This window comes from Melopsittacus undulatus, chromosome 5 (genome assembly GCF_012275295.1).
Source record: "Melopsittacus undulatus isolate bMelUnd1 chromosome 5, bMelUnd1.mat.Z, whole genome shotgun sequence".
In the NCBI taxonomy this organism is placed as follows: domain Eukaryota; kingdom Metazoa; phylum Chordata; class Aves; order Psittaciformes; family Psittaculidae; genus Melopsittacus; species Melopsittacus undulatus.
This window is the reverse complement of record NC_047531.1, coordinates 10,414,416-10,429,376: the sequence shown is the minus strand read 5'-3', so window position 1 is coordinate 10,429,376 and position 14,961 is coordinate 10,414,416. Positions and strand designations below refer to the sequence as shown.

The following is a 14,961-nucleotide window of genomic DNA, read 5'->3' as shown; positions in this document are numbered from 1 at the left end:
TGTGGCTTTTGTCATCTTGTGCTGCCTAACAGGGTTTAGATATTTTTATTCTCCATACAGAGACATTTCCTTGTTTTTATTTTTACTAAATCCTTCATTTTGGTGCATCAATCAATACCATAAATTAATAATACAGCACTCAAGATGTGCTGCTTTTCACTTCCATTTCAAATTGCCTTGTTTTGGCATTATGCTCAAGAATAAATAGGAGACCTTGATTTTCTATTACATTTATTATTTTGTTCATCTTCCACTCTATATTGACTCTATTCATACATTTACTTTTTTATCTGCTTTCTGAATCAAGCAGCTGTGGTCTCTCTTTATACAGAAGTATTTCCAGGCTTTTAAAGGATGCCTGTTGGTGTGACAAGAATCTGCTTTGTCCAACTACCCTGCAACCCAAAGTGAACCTGATGCAGTACAACCAACCTCCCGTTAAGTATAACAATGAGTTATCTTTGTGTAAGTTCTCAGGCTTTGCAGAGTTTCAATCAGGTGTACAAATTTGGGCCAGTATCTTGAGCGGTGCCATCCTTCCTGCTCCTGTATACTTTGACCTAATCCCATGGCAGCTGACAGAAGCTCTTCCAGCCCTTAGCAGGTCCTGGGGCTCTTTCATCCATCGGTTTAAGGGCACTGTTGGAAGAAAAGGAAGATGGAAGCACAATCAGATTAAATGAAATGAAATGAGGTGAGCAACATAACAGGGCAATGCTGGAACCACCACTGGTCAATCTCATAGCAACACCTTCACACACTAGGCCTGTGAGATTTTCCTGCAGGCAGATGCGTTTGACTTGCCAGTGGCTATAATTGCTTCGTGTATTAAGGATGCATAGTGCATTATGGTGATTTGTGTTCTTAAGACATCTGTAAAGTCGCAATTAAAAGTAACCAACGAAAGCCAAACCAGATGTCAAGTGATATGTGTGTTAGTGCTGAGCTCAGACAGGTTTCCACAGTCTTGAATTTTCTTGTCAAGAACCAAACAAAAGGCGACAGTAGCCCGGTTTCATCAAAGTGATGCAGGTTTTATGAACCCCTGGATACAGCCTACTCTGCAGATGTAGATGTACACAGCCACCATGCAAGTGCTGGCCCCCCCTCTTACTTGCACCAGAACTCCCACATCCTTCTCCACCATGGGGCTGGGCTGAGCTCAGCTAGAGAGCCGACCTCCTTCTCTGTGCAGAGAGCAAAGGGCTACACAGACACTACCTGCCAGTTCCCAGCTGGACTCTCCTGAATAAGAGCCTCACAGATCTCTGTCATACCCAGGCAAAGGGATATTCATGAATTCTCACTTTAAATCTCATTCCATTTTAAAAACTGCTGTCCCCTTGAGAGTTTTTTTTCAGTACTTGCAAACCTGCCAGGTTTTTTAACATATAAATAGGAACATTTAGTAAGAAAACAGGGACATGATTCTAACTCTATCAAAATACATGTGATAGAGCTTTTAGGAGAAAAAGAATTGAAAAGATTCACTGCTTTTAAAGAATGGTTAAAACCCATCTTTCATTAGAGAAAGATCGGGGAGGAATGGCTTTGATCCCTCAATATTATCAGAGCAAAGGCAGTTAATACCTACTTCTAGAGTAGCAGCATTAGCTTTTGTACAGAATTCTTTAAATGACTTCCAGGGCCATTAAAGTCAATTGTAAAACACCACTGCGTTTACCTAACCAGAATTACCCCAGCAAATCAGTCCACAAAAGGCTTTAGATGTCGCAATATCAAGTGCTGCAATTATGAACTTCTGCTGCTTTCGGCCAGCTTCATCCCACTAACCTTGGGAACCTTAGCCGAGAACAAAAATCTTGCTCAGCCCCTCTGAGGTCAATGGAGAACTCCAGGCAATAGTTTAGGCTGTTATGTGGGATGAATCCAAGATTTTGGACCACCCAGAAACAACCAGCCTGAGGCTATGTACCTAGGTTCCCTGTTGAATAAATGGAGACATATATGGAATAGGATTTGGGAAAGACATGAAAAGGAATGTGAAGCCCTCTCACTGAGCTGACACTATGGGGATGGGGGTAAAAGCCTCTTTTCCAGTCCCAGCAAGCTGCTGGTGCAACCTTCGCACTTTCCTTGCTTTCTAGAAGCAGCGAGGACATCCATACAGGTTTGTGGGAGCCTTGGCCACTCTGCTCAAGGCAATTTTAACCTAATCTTGTAGCCAACTGTATCTAACTGGATGGTGCTCTCCCAGTTTCTCCATAGTAAATTGTTCTAATTTTTATCAAATGCTTATATGTCTGTTGTACTTGCAAGGCAGAAAGTTACTTTCTAATCTAGTGTTGTGGTTTAAATCCAGCTGGTAACTCAGCACCACACAGCTGCTTGCTCACTCCCCAGGATGGGGAGTAGAATCAAATGAATGCAAACCATACAGGCTGAGATAAGAACAGTTTAATAACTAAAATAAAGTAAAATATAGTGATAACAGAAAGAACACCAATAATAGTAATGACAAGAGGAAACAACAAGAGAAGAAAGGAAAGCTCAGAAAACTCAAGTGATGCACAATACAGCTGCTCACCATCCACCAACCAATGCCCAGCCAGACCTGAGCAGTGATCTGCCCTTCCAGGTAACTTCCTCCAGTTTATACACTGGGCATGATGTGTTGTGGCATGGAATACCCCTTTGGCTAGTCTGGGCCAGGTGTCCTGTCTCTGCTTCCTCCTGCCTCCTTGTTCCCCTCCTCACTGGCAGAGCATGAAACTGAAAAGTCCTTGATCAGGGTAAGCATTACTTAGCAACAACTAAAACCATCGGTGTGTTGTCAGCATTGTACTCAGACTAAAGCTGAAACAAACCCCTGCACCAGCTACTAGGAAAGAGAAAAATAACTGTTCCAGCTGAAACATAGTTACCTAGAATATGAACAGAAGAGGACTGCATTCTGTTTTCTGCTGTCACGATTATCAGTTATTTTACATGCAACATTGACTGAAGAAGAAAAAGCTTGATCTGAAAGAAGAAATGGTCATGTTTAGTGGATATCTGAAAACACCTCGTTACCCTCAGTAATGAGACAGGGTTGGTCATGTCCCCAAACTATCAACCATGAATCTAAGGACTTTACTGGCAGAAATGTTGGGGCCTAGAGACTTAAGATCCTGACAGGGTCAGCTAGCACCAGAGATAAGATTTTAAGTATTTAATTAGGGATTGATATCCCCATATGTATGTATGATGTGCTGGAGATACTGCTGCTTCCAGCTTTCTCTACAGTATGAATCTTATGGGGAAGTCCAACAACTGCAAAGAAAAAGGACACTCTGGACTCATTTAGTCTAGTTCCCTCTCCCACATGTAGATGGAGGCATACATGTAGCACACTGCCATTAATAATTCAAAATTATATAAATAACTGTCAATTTTGAATGACACAAGGAATGAGTTGACCTGCTATCTACATACCACTCGCATTGGCATAGCATGATTACCAAATAAGATAAATAAATGGGTTTTTACCCAGTGGTCTGAGATCTGTTTTAAGAACAGAAATACCACTAGGAGACCAGAGTGGGCCACCTATGAGATTGCCACCTGTGAGATTACCACCTAAAGATGTGTGGAAGACTGAGAAGAGGCTAGACGAAATAATGAGAACCAAGGTCATCAGTTGCATTTCATGCATTTTCATGCATTTTTGTACTGGAAAAGAAGTCTTCTATTTATTTACATGTCCTGGTTGTTGGGGGTTTTTTTCTGATTACAGAGCATTACAGAATGCCTTCGTGCAATATATTCCCTATTTTATAAAGCTCTCATAGAAACTACACACACTTAATATGTATATAAACATAATTTATAATAAGATAAATAATTCCTTAACTTCACAGTGGAAATTAAAATTATCTGGCTTTCAATAATGAAGAGGAGAATCAGATGCAGGTTAATGAGAAGATTTGTCTGATTAACCTTCTCCACAGTCAATGACTTCTAATGGTCCATCAGTCATCCATGCCTAAGTAGTGATGGCAAATGAATTCAATCCATGCCCAAACATGTATTCATAGAAACAACCATAGGTCACTAAATAAAACCTGGAACCACGAGTTAGTCAACGAAGATCAGGGAAATCATGCCCAGAGCATCCAAACACCTAAAGCTGCACTCTGCGTGACCAAATTATTAGGCATTACAGTTTCACTGGTATTATATACCCATGTGAGAATTGAATCACATGAGAAAGAAGGGTCACAAGCAACGAGAAATCCCCAGAGATTTTGACTTGTTAATAGACATGATTCTGCATAGCAGTGACTGAAAGACAATCGTGCTTAGCAATTGGAAAGTGACATTCCTGTGTGTAAAATTAGTTGTTGGTTTTAATCCGGTTAGCAGCAGTGAGAATGTAGCTGTATTATTAAACCCTCTGGTGCTCTGATGCAAGAAGGGCTGGAGTTTGAGAAGCTGAAATAAGAAGGTAAGATAGACTTCATTCCCTCTGTTAACACTTTGGTATAACTGTCCCCATAGGACAATGTGGTGAAATTCCCTTTTCCCCTGCCTTTCCAGCATCTGTTATGAAGTCAAATACCAAGTAAATACCTGAAATGTCATTAACTCTTCTTTAAAAAATAAAAACAAAGCCAAAACCACAATGTGCAGGTGGAACCCAGATGTTTGTCTACAGTGTTATCGGTATCCAAAAGGGTCATTTTGGGAAAAGACTTATGGAAACATTTAGGATTTTTGTTGCCATGCTTGAGGACATAGATCAGGCACCAGCTGCCAGAAGTTAAGAACTGTCCCTGTGATTGGGTTACTACATAATATTTTCATAGGATTTATTGAACCTTTCTTTGAAACAAACGGTGTTGACCACTGTGCAAGAAACAGTAATGGACTCATCAGACTAGTGCTATGAAGACAGGCTGAGAGAATTGGGCTTGTTCAGCCTGAAGAAGGCTATGGGGAGACATCACAGCCTTTCTAAAGGGCATCTACAAGAAATCTAAAGAGGGACTTTTTACAAAGGCACATAGGGACAGGACAAGGGGAATACCTTTAAACTGACAGAGAAGAGATTTAGGTTAGATATAAAGAAGAAGTTCATTACTATGAGGGTGGTGAGGCACTGGAACTGGTTACCTAGGGAAGCTGTGGATGCCCTATTCCTGGAAGTGTTCAAGGCCAGGTTGGATGGGGCTTTGAGCAACCTGGTCTAGTGGAAGGTGTCCCTAACTGTGGCAGGGGGGTTGGAACCAGATGATCAATAAGGCCCTTTACGACTCCAATCATTCTATGGTTCTATGTTTCTACAATAATTAATAAAGCAAAGACAACGATTTATTGCCAGTAATTTATTGGCTAACTTGACTGTTTTTTTCTCTTCATGAATTGTCACAGACCAAGGTCCAAACTTTTAAATATGACTATTATTCCAAATTAGTCATGATTCCCACTATAGAAACCTCTTAGATATGAGAGGGTTCATTAAGATAAAAAGTGTGGACTGCATAAGCAAGCTATTCGTTGCTCCAGGTTTCAGTCAGGCTCATATCTTCAAATAAATATCATAGTACAAATTGAAAACACTGAATATTCCAACAGGGATGCTGGAGAGGGACTATTCATTAGGGACCATAGTGATAGGACATGAGATAATGGGTTGAAACTTAAACAGCAGATGTTTAGATTGGATATAAGGAAGAAATTCTTTACTGTGAGGGTGGTGAGGCACTGGAGTAGGTTGCCCAGGGAGGTTGTGAATGCTCCATCCCTGGCAGGGTTCAAGGCCAGGTTGGATGAAGCCTTGGGTGATATGGTTTAGTGTGAGGTGTCCGTGCCCATGGCAGGGGGGTTGGAACTAGATGATCTTAAGGTCCTTTCCAACCCTAACTATTCTATGATTCTATGAAAAATGTTTGAAACAAAGAACATAAATGATGCCTTTTGTGCACACTTGTGATGCAAAGTTGCAAGAGATCAAGTGCTTCTAAACCAAAATCTCACTGTGTGTTGAATTCCAAGTGCCAGACATTCAAGCCTGAGAATATCTTTTTGCCAAATCCTATCTTTTCCACAAGCCTGGCCAAAGGGCAGACCCTGCCTCTCTCCCTGCATTACCGTGCCCTCTAAGAGCAGATTTTGGCTTCGGTGTCAGGGATACACCCACCACTACTTGGCCTTACCAACTGTACTGAGGGAAGCATCTAGCCAACAACTTGGCTCTTCAGCACCACTTTCTTAATTATGTTTTGCTAATTATGTTATTGACCTTCCTCTGAGGAAGTTCCTCTCTTATGAGAGCAATATTAACTCAATTAATTTAAAAATGGAAGGTGTTTCTTCTTTTTTTAACAGAACAGAGAGCAGTCTAAAAATGGCATGGAAAGGAAGGGTACCACAGCACAAATGTCCCTGCTGCCTACATTTGGCCATCTTAGACTAATGAAAATTATTCTCTTTCTCATTACCAAAAGTAGAGATTGTGCACAGAATTGGGTAAACTACCTGTCCTGGGTTCAGCAGTAGCAGTCATTTTTCTCCTCCTTAGTAGCTGGTGCAGTGCTGTGTTTTTGACTTTCAGCCTGAGAACAGCACTGATAACACCAATGTTTTTAGTTGTTGCTCAGTAATGTTTACTCTGACCAAGGACTTTGTGAGTCTCATGCTGTGCCAGGGAGGAGAGGAAGCCGGGAGGAAGCAGAGACAGGACACCTGACCCAAACTAGCCAAAGGGGTATTCCATACCACAGCACATCATGCCCAGGATGTAGATCTGGGGGCAGTTAACCAGAAGGGGAGATCACTGCTGGGGCTGGGCTGGGTATCAGTTGGCTGGGTATCAGCTGGGTATCACTGCGGGCCTGGGCTGGGTATCAGTTGTATTCTCTTCCCTTGTTATTTCCCTTATCATTATTATTATTGGTGGTAGCAGCAGTGGTTTGTGTTATACCTTAGTTACTGGACTGCTCTTATCTCAGTGGGAGTTACATTCTTTCGATTCTCCTCCCCATCCCTCTAGGAGCAGGAGGCAGGAGGGGGGGCAGTGAGAGAGAGACTGCATGGTTCTGCATTATGGCTGGGTTTAAACCTCTTTGCCTTAGTAATAAGGAAATAATATGGGCCTAACATAGGTCATTGCTTCACTTACTCTAACCTGCTCTAAACAGAATATTGTTCTTCTTTTACAATACAAAAGGAAAAGTATTTGATTGATATAAACAACACACAGGAGAAATTGCTAGGGAGCAAGTAAAGAATACATTCTGGTAAGCAGAAGGTAAAATCATAAGGAGACAGGTAAGAAAAACATTTTGAGAGACAACTGGCTAAAGGAATCAAAAGAAGTAGTCAAATGTTTCTCAAACAGGCAGCCTGTCAGGTAGTCAATGAGGACCACAGATCTTCCAGAAAGAGAATAGCAAAGTGGACTCTAGCCAGGTAAGAGCATCTCATGGAGATTCCCACTGCATTGGCTTTCCTGCTGACAACAAATAGGAGTAGCTCAAAGGTAGTAGGGGAAGATTAATAAAATAGGTAGTAACGAATCAGTGTGACTATATGGTATTTACCCAGGATTGTAAAAGCTCTGCTAACTGCAGTGCACAACCCACTGCTTAAAGGATACTAAAGCAATAAAAAACCAGATGTGAACATAGTTTTCGAAAAGAAAGTTAGAAAAGGTCCAGAGACCTACAGATTTATAAAACTGACTTGGGAACACTGACCTGGGAAACTTACAATAAAGCATAGAAGTAAGACACTGGGCAACCGAGTACAACTGGGAAAAAAATACTATGACTTCTGTAGGGAGAAAATCTTACCTCGTAAATCCACTGAGCTCCTTGGAAAAAGTCAGTGAGAGCACAGATTGCAGTGGTGCTGTCGATGCAGCACACTTGTGTTTCCAAGAGGGTTTTGACAAGATCCCTCCCAGAAGGTTTCTAAAGAAATAAATAAAGCTCTTGTGGTCAGAAAAGGTAGGCACAAAAGGTCATTTTTTTTTTCAAAAGAAAGAGATTTCCAGAGGAGTCTCAGCAGCATCTGTGAAGTTGTGAGCTCCATTTGCCCATAAATCATTGGAGAAAGGTGAATGGCAGTGTGGCAGGGTATGTTGATGGTACAAAATAGTTTAGGGCAATATAAACAAAAGCTGACTGCAGTGTGACAGAGACCACTTGCAATATGACACACGTGGGAGTCATCTAACCACCAACATCTACAACATTGCTTGTAGAGAAATCAAGAGTCACCTGAGGCTCTTTTGTACTCAGTGGAGAGAAACAGGCACTTTTAAGGCTCAATTCCCCTGCTCTGCCGGGGATACAGGCATTAGAATCAGACGAATCACAACCCTGAAGATGCCTCTTTCTGCTGCCTGGCTCAGATGCCATTCATCTACATTTAGTCAGGTGAACATGCTCTGAGTATGCAGGCAGTAAAATAACAGACAAAATCCAATGTCAATAAATGTGAAGTAATGAATATGGAGGGAAACAACCTTAACTAGACATATATAACTTAATGGATTTTAAATTGGCTATTACCTTTCAGGAAAGAGAACTAGGAGTCACTGCTGGTAGGTCTGTGGGAAGCTCTCACTTCACTGTTAACACCAGTCAGAAAGACACAGAGCTTTGTCAAGTGTCAGTGATCTGGAGACTCTAAGCGCATAATAACATGGGTACAATTTAGGACAGGTCAGACAGGATTTTTATTAACTGTGATTGGAGGGAGAGATCATTTGGACAGCATTGCCCCCTCTGCTCCTCAGTGCTCTGCCAAGTGACTGCAGAGACCTAGCCTATAGACTATGTCAGTATATAGGAAAGGAATAAAAGCTAAACCAGAAATGAAATGAAGGCATTGTACAGATGGTGTGAATTTACCCATCTTATAGTGACAGTTCGGGTTCTATAATGTGAAAAATCATTGTAGAAATTATACAGGTGTAGGAGAAAGACAAAAGGGGTGGTCCAAAGGTTGGAACACCTGTATGGAGAAAAACTAAATCAGCAGGATTCATTATGTGGAAAAGACACATTTAAGGTCAGTAAAATCAGAAGTGGTGTGGAAAAGATGCTTACTTATTCACTCTTCATTGTAACTCTACCAACACAAATGGAAGGAAGAAAATTCTCAGAATGGGCTTGTCAATTCTCAGAATGGGCATATTGACAACAGCATATTCTGAACCTGAAACACTGAAGTGCACTGCAGCCGGCTCCCAGGAGGTGGTGTGTGGGAAGGAACAGCAGAAGGAAGATGTTCAGGGGTAACCTTTAGGGGAAAGCATAGATGAGAGGACAAACAAAAAACTAACCGAAGGCCCATCAGACCCCATGCAGCTGGAGAGGCAGGGGACTGCCAAGAGAGGCTGTGCAGAGTGAAGGATTCAGAGAGCTGGGAGAAACATAGAGCTTGGAGAAACCCTGTGCATAATGAAAGATAAGGCAAACAAACATGTGGTTTCTCAATCCACTAACAGCATAGTGTCTTAGTAGACAGACATGCAGGGCTGTTGACTGTGAAACCCAGGGAAGCCTGTTCCCTTGCTGTAGATAGATTATCCAGCACTGCCTTTAGCACAAGGCCAGTGAGTAATCAACCTGGGGCATCATTTAGGGGACAAAGTTTAAAAGGGTCCTAATAATGCACAATGAAACAGAAAACTGACAGAGGGTAGGAAACACTGACACTCCTGTAGATCAGAACTGTGATTCTTCTACAGCAAGCAACCTCAGAGAAGTTCTACAAAACTGAATTATGCCTGATATTTCTCATACATTGTATAAATATATATCATTTTTGAGAGCATGAATATAGGCATTTGGGAAGATGTCTAAGCTGCTGATCAATGATCGATTTTTAAGAACTGCCAAAGCTTCAAATCCAGTAATGTGCAACAAAAAATTGTGAATTAGCAGTTTCTGTGTTGGAGATCTTCCAAACACAAAGGAGCCTATGAAATATGGTATAAGAAAAACTAAGAAGCAGAAATCTTCTCCCATGTCCTTCACAATGGGTATACAATAGCTCTACGCAAGAAAGAAAGCAGATGTGTTTCCAGCTGTGGCATCCACTTAGAAAAGCATCAGATTATATTCTGTGCTGCTTGAAAGAAACTAAAGGAGCCGACTCAGTATCCAACAGCCCTGTACTAATGTAGGGTTGGATGGAGTTTTTAACCCACAATCTGCAGAGCTTGGAGACATGCACTTCTTGCTGGAAAGAGGCACAACCTTGATTTTCCTTATGGATCCTGTAGTACTTGTTCCCAGAGCAGGAGCAATAACAGGCTGGGCAGGGGGACGGTGGTGGTGGGACAGCAGTGGTGGCTGTGGTGGCTCTGCTTCCCCACAGGTCCCACCACACCACAGCTGACATTGAAACGTTCAGCACATAGGCAGGAATTTGCCTGGCCCCTCCATTCACACAGCATGAAGTCTCTGCATCTTTCTTTTTTATTGTTTTCTTCAGCCTCTCCCTTGTTCAAAGGCTCATGCTGGATGATCTAAACCCCTGTGGTTAACAGCTTATTTAATGAAATATTGATATTTTCTTTTTCCCTCATGCTTTAGGAAATAGGGTCTTTGAGCACTTTGATGAAGTACTGTAGTTTCCTCGAAGTCTTTTCAAGGTCTAACTGAAAGCCTAAATCCTAAACTGAATGTTTCCTATTAAATTATATCCACATTTCCTACAAGTCCTATAAAAATAAAGTATGTCCACCAAGATCACCAATGAAGGAGAACACCAGAGCTTTTCCAGTTTCTCCAGCAGTAGAGGTCCATCTACAGCCACACATGGAAAAACAGATGAGTGTGATTTTGAGAGGAAATGACCCTCATCAAAAACCAGAGGAGTGAAGCAATAAACTCTGTAATAGTCACTTGGTAACTAAAATTAAACAAAGTGGAAACAAGATGATGCACGTATCTTGAAGAAAAAAAAGAGCAGCATGTGTAATTTGGATAGTATAAAATAAATGCAATTAGAGAATATATAAAAGGAGTGTGTACGTTACTTCTGGATACTGATTTATAAATTTAGTACTAGAGACAAAGATGCACTAGGAACTAAGGTACACCCTATTTGATTAATATCTTAAATAAGTTGAAAAGAGAAGCTATCAGTAATTTAAACTCATAAAGGAAAATAAGAGTATCTGTAGGGTTCTGAAACAGATTTTAACTGAGTGTAACCTGATGTGATAATAAACACATCTAAAGAGAAAACTTTTCAAAATACCCATGGTATTCCCATTAGTATTCATCATAATGTAGTTGAAATGGAATCATAGCACAGAGTAACAGTACAGAGGAGGTGTAACTCCGAGCTGATGAATTCTGCAATAAAGTACCATAATCTGAAATACTGCCTATGGAAAGCACGTTTTAAATATTTTTCAGTTTCCTTCACAGGTAAGTTTCAGATTTAATGATTCTCATGAAAATTTATTTTGAATCTGATTCTACTTTTTTTTTCTCATATGAATTCCTTGGGATGAATAGGAAAAAATAGGGGGTTTATTCTGAAAACTTCTGGAACTTTTCTGTACCAGATGAATTCCTTCTATGGAGCATCAAAGAGACTGAATATATGCTGGAAGCCTTTCTGAACCAGGATTTTCACTTTGCCCAGTGGAAAGCATCTGGCTGCATAGCAATTTTAACCAGCTTTACAATTTCTGTCACTCAAGTACAAATAAATGGGCTCTTGGTTAGAAGAGTTTGTGATCCTCAGACATCTTTAAACTTTGTTTAAATCTGAGATAAACATGAGTTCAGTGAACGTAACTGAAGTCATTTAGAAGTGTAGCCTACACATTAATGCCAACTTAAATCAGCTGAGGATCTAGTCAGATATATTGTCCAGAGCACCCATAGAAACCTTGCGCAGATTGCCTGTCTGCATATTTTCAGTATACTCTGTAAGAGATTATGCTGGAGAAAGTCATAGGTAAATGCTGTTATCTCCTGTATGTTATCCGCACTGGCAAACAGGTGCTTTATGTTTTTTCTCTTTTTAACTTTACACAATTAAGGCTTGCAGCCATCAGCAGAGAAGTCTGCAGAGGTAAGAGGCAAAAGTATTTGTTAAATACCTTCAGGATACTCCTTTTTTTGTGATGTGAAAATAGGAAAAGAACTATCTATCCACGTGTTGTGCTAAGCTGCTAGAAAACAAAAGGCTTTATCTGTGGAAGAGAAAACACAAGTATTGATTTACTTCACTACAATATATAGAAAAAAGTGTTAAACAGTGGATAACTCTTTAAATTGGAAATTCAGAGCCATATCTGAGGAAGTTCCCCATTAGTTCTCTCCATTTGCAAATTACAAATGTGTGTCTGACAGCCAAGACTTCTGCTCAAACTCAAAACTAAGACACAAGTTAGACATAAAATACAATAGACTTCAGGAAACTTCCCTAGGTCTTCCAAAACTTAGACTAAAACTAAATGTCACCAAGAAAAGAATCAATAGCTTTGTCTTGTTTTTCTTTCCTTTTTTAATCTCAACCACTATTATTAGACACCGTAAGCAAAAGACAAGGCATTTTCCTGCCCTAGCTAGGTTTAGAATAATGTCTTTGGTTGATGGGTTTTGTGAGAGGGAGGATGAGAGGCAGAGGAAGGTGTTTGTTTTGTAAGGACAACACATGTAGCTCTGAGCTGAATGACTAGAAGGGTTATCCCCAGAGTAAGTCGTCCTCAGAATTAATGAGTGGACCTGGCTTGCTAATAAAAGGCTGAAATGCACCTTGACCAGCTCCATAATAAAAAGAAATGGGAAGGAGGTGGTATGGTGATATTGTGATTGAATCATAAAGCCTCAAACACCAGTGTAGTGAGTTGTAAAGGGTGTTGGTCTGTGACATGTTTCTTTATCACCCCAGTCATCTCTGTGCTGAAACCCTACCCTCATGGCAAGGAATAATTTTTTGGCACTGATTTGTTTGACTATTGCTCCCAAGTTCACTAAAGCCAAGGCAAAAATACCCCAAATCCCACTGACTGCACAGAGGGTCATCATGTGCTCTGCAAGAGCCCGAGTGCACAGGAAGAGTTGTGTCCTGATGATGGCACAGCAAAGGTGCTGCTGCCTGCTCCATGTCGCATGCAGAGGCAAAGTGTGGTGGCACAACAGGCACAAGCACAGCTCCTGAGGACACAAGGTAGCCAGTTCTGTTCTAGTAGGATGCACACAGCAAATGCCAGCATGGGCTATGTGCTGGCGTCTCTCTCCTGCCTCTCCCTAACTATCTCCAATTCCTCCTCCAAAGCCTCCCACCTGAATTCCTGAGCTGCAAGGCTGACCTCCATGGGGCATTTGCCTTGACATGGGATGTGGGGAGCCCTCTGCACACATAAAACTTAAGAGACCTTGGCGAAGGCCATTCCTTCATCTTTCTCCCACTCCAATTTCCAAATGCAGCATCCAAGTCCCTCCTGTCTTCCCAGCTGATGAAATATAGCTGTTGTAAAACGCTCGCTAACCACATTTAGCAAATGGAGATAATCAAATAAAAATTAAACTATACTTACTAAAGAAATGCAGTTTCCAAAACACAGACTTTGGCTGGAGACTGTGTTTTGCTTAAGAGCCTGCCAGGAGATCTGTGGACTGTTTTGTAAACAGTTCTCAAACTGGTGTTTGTGGGAGAGACACATGGGAAGGGGATGAGAGACAGATGGACATATTAACTGCATCCCAAGGGAAGTTCATCAGGAAAGAAAACACTTGAGAGCTGCTTTGATGGGGATCTATGAGAACTGTGTACAGTGGAAAGGAGGTGAACAGGGAATTGCAGTTCATTGTTTCCCATTGTTTCCTGTTACACAGAAGCTAAGGGACAGCCTCAACTCTATGTTTAAGGCAAACAAAAGGAAGCATTTTTCCAACATAACACACAATTTAATTGTGTGATTTCTTGCTACCAAAGTTATAAATGAGCTTTAAAGGAAATTAGATGAGCTTGTGAAGGATGGGATTACCAGGACTGTTTAGCAGCATGGTTTAGGTGCAATCTGCAGCCTCAACCATCCAAACCCAATAACTGCTGAAGATGAAACAGTGTCCTGGGGTACCAGATGGTGTTCCACACAACCGCATTCTTCATTTGTATTCTTTCTAATACCGAAAGCCTAGGCATCGATATGGATCCCTGTTAGATTCTGCATTATGTGACAGAGACATAATTTGCCCTAACTGGTTGCTCTCGCATTCCAGAAGACAATCCATGGATCTTTCGGGGTTCTTTCTGACCTTTCAATAGCTGAAAATCACATGCAGTAAGCCTGAGTTCAAAACAGCCCACTCTTCTACTTTATTATTTCCACTCTCTTCTTTAAAATAAAAGTCTTATTTTTAGCTTCTTTCTTCCCCTAATACATAAAATAGGCTTGTGATCAAACGCATAGATGCTTTTAAATACAGAGGATGGTTTATTGAATGCTAGGTTGTAAACCTTCATATTTTTATAATTTCAATGACTATTTTTAATGTTTTGCTTTGGAACAAGGGAGAACTTTACAGAACTACTGTGTGGACCAAGCAGGGTGATGCTCCCCAGCATCTGCTATATACTGACAAGGAAGAGTTGGTTGGGGACATGACAGTCAGTGGTATCCATGGTTGTAGTGACCATCTAGTAGCGGGAATAGTCCAAGATCTTGTGGGGAAATTGGAAGGCACAACACAGGCCCTGGACTCCAGGTGAGCAGCCTGCTGCTTGCTCAGGGAGTGGGCAGGTGGGATCCCATGGAGCAGCTCTGAAAGGTGCTCAGAAGAGGTGGAAGCCTTTAAGGACATCCTCCAAGTATGGCCAGGGCACACCTCAGTATTGAGGAAGACAGATGTAACAGGTGCTGGCTTGGCTTGTGGCAGAGCTGCAATGCAGAAAAGCAGCATAAAGGAGGTGGAAGAAGGACAGATTACAAAGGGGAAGTTTAGAAGTATTACTCAGGCAACAGCATCCAGAAAG

The 14,961-nt window shown here is 41.3% G+C and overlaps 1 long non-coding RNA gene across 1 annotated transcript; it reads right to left on the bottom strand.

The window, feature by feature from the left end:
• Window positions 1-214: 214 nt before the first annotated feature.
• Window positions 215-9,711, bottom strand: LOC115946338 (uncharacterized). The gene is made up of 2 exons (XR_004549629.1): window positions 7,797-9,711; window positions 215-639 (listed from the first exon to the last, which is right to left on the bottom strand). It is a non-coding gene; the product is annotated as an uncharacterized lncRNA (long non-coding RNA).
• Between the last annotated feature and the right edge of the window lie 5,250 nt (window positions 9,712-14,961).